This window comes from Dipodomys spectabilis, unplaced genomic scaffold (genome assembly GCF_019054845.1).
Source record: "Dipodomys spectabilis isolate Male_0828 unplaced genomic scaffold, ASM1905484v1 ptg000062l, whole genome shotgun sequence".
Taxonomy (NCBI): domain Eukaryota; kingdom Metazoa; phylum Chordata; class Mammalia; order Rodentia; family Heteromyidae; genus Dipodomys; species Dipodomys spectabilis.
In genome coordinates, this window is record NW_024870739.1 from 2,245,002 (window position 1) to 2,246,827 (window position 1,826).

Sequence of the window (1,826 nt, forward strand, 5' to 3'; positions counted from 1 at the left end):
TGAGATCAAAGCCAGCCCAGGCAGAAAAGTCCTCGAGACTCTTATCTCCAATAAACCACCAGAAAACCAGAAGTGGCGCTATGGCTCAAGTGATGTACCACTAGCCTTGAGCTGAAGAGTGCAGGGGCAGTACCAAGGCCCAGAGTTCAAGCCCCATGACGACAAAAAGAAAAAGAAAAAAAGGAGCAAGACCTATTTCAACAATAACCAAAACTCTAACTAAGGGACTATCTAAAAGGAGAAGGGGAAGGGAGGAGGGAAAAAGAAAGAGGGCAAATAATTTTGTAATACATTGCCAGTGTGTGTTTGTGTGTGTGTGTCTGTGTGCATGTGTGCGTGTGTGCATGTGTGTGCACACACATGAAAAAAGCATAAAGAACCTTAGTGAAAGCTGTTAATAGGGGGTTGGGGACAGGGAGAGAGAAATAGACTGGAGGATGGGTACTAGTGGGAGAGAGAGGACTGGCCTAAGGAAGGAGGATGAAGGTGGTTGAATAAGGTTGAAATAGATTGTTTGCAACTATGAATATAGAACAATGAAACCTGTTAAAATTGTTTTGGAAAGGTGAGGAGGAATAGTGGTAGAGGGGTGAGATTGAAATACATTGTAAATATATGGAAATGTAGCAATAAAATCTCCCCCTGTGTAAGTAATGTAAGCTAATAATAATAATAACCACAACACAAAGAGCTAGAGCAGTGTCTCAAACCATAGAATGCCTGTCTAGCAAGTGTGAGGCCCTAAGTTTAAGCTCCATTAAAAAACTGAAAACTTACTGGTGTCTAACACCTGTAATCCTAGTCACTTAGGAGGCTGAGCTATGAGGTTTGCAGTAAAAAAATAAGCCCAGGCAGGCAGGTTTGTGACACTTTTACCAATTTACCATTAAAAAAAAAATCACAAGTAGCTAAGCACTGGTGGCTCATGCCGGAGGATCGAAGTTCAAAGCTAGCTTGGGAGGGTATGTCCTAAGATTCCTATCTCCAGTTAACCACCAGAAGACAGGAAGTAGCACTGTGGCCTAAAGAAGTAAGGCGCTAGCCTTGAGCAGAAAAGCTCAGGGACAGTGCCCAGACCTTGAGTTCAAGCCACATGAACAACAACAACAACAACAAAAAGCTAGAAGTGGAGCTGTGGACCAAGCGGTAGCCTTGATAAGAGACAGCCAGGCGGTGAGTTCAAGCCCCAGTATCAGCACGGAAAAAAGAAAAATGAATGAGCAACTGAGTGAATGAATGAGTGAACCAATGATAAATATCCAGGGTAGAATTCCGAGTCCCTGGAATTTAGATGTTGACTGAGACTGCTACAGAACTCTCTGTTCCAGCCTGGGCCAGAATTGGCTGGCAGTGTGCCAAGGCCACTGGTAGATCAAGGACAAGAAGGTAGAAGCGTGCAAAATGGACTCCCACTTGCCTGGGGCCTCTGATGTTCCTTCTGTCATGTGAAGTACCTGAGCTCAAGGCCCTGCTCCATTCCCACTTCCCAAAGAGCCCACGTCAGGGGTGTTTTCCCTCCCTATCCTCTTCTAGCACCCATGTGATTGCTCCATGAGTTATTCCTCCTTGTTTACTCCTGTCTCTCCCCTGAGTTTAAAAGCACAGCAAGGGGAGGGACTGCCATAAAGCCTATTTGTGTTCCTTAGTGATCTCTGGGATGAATGAATAAGGTTGGCTTGCCTGAGCATGGTGTGGTCACTGCTGTTCCTGGTTCTGCTGGGCAAGGCATCCACTGGTAGAAAGCAGGCCAGGCAAAGGGTGTCATGCCCCGCAACACAATTAGAGCACATTTGGAAAGCTAGACAGGCTTTGAATAAAGGAGGAAT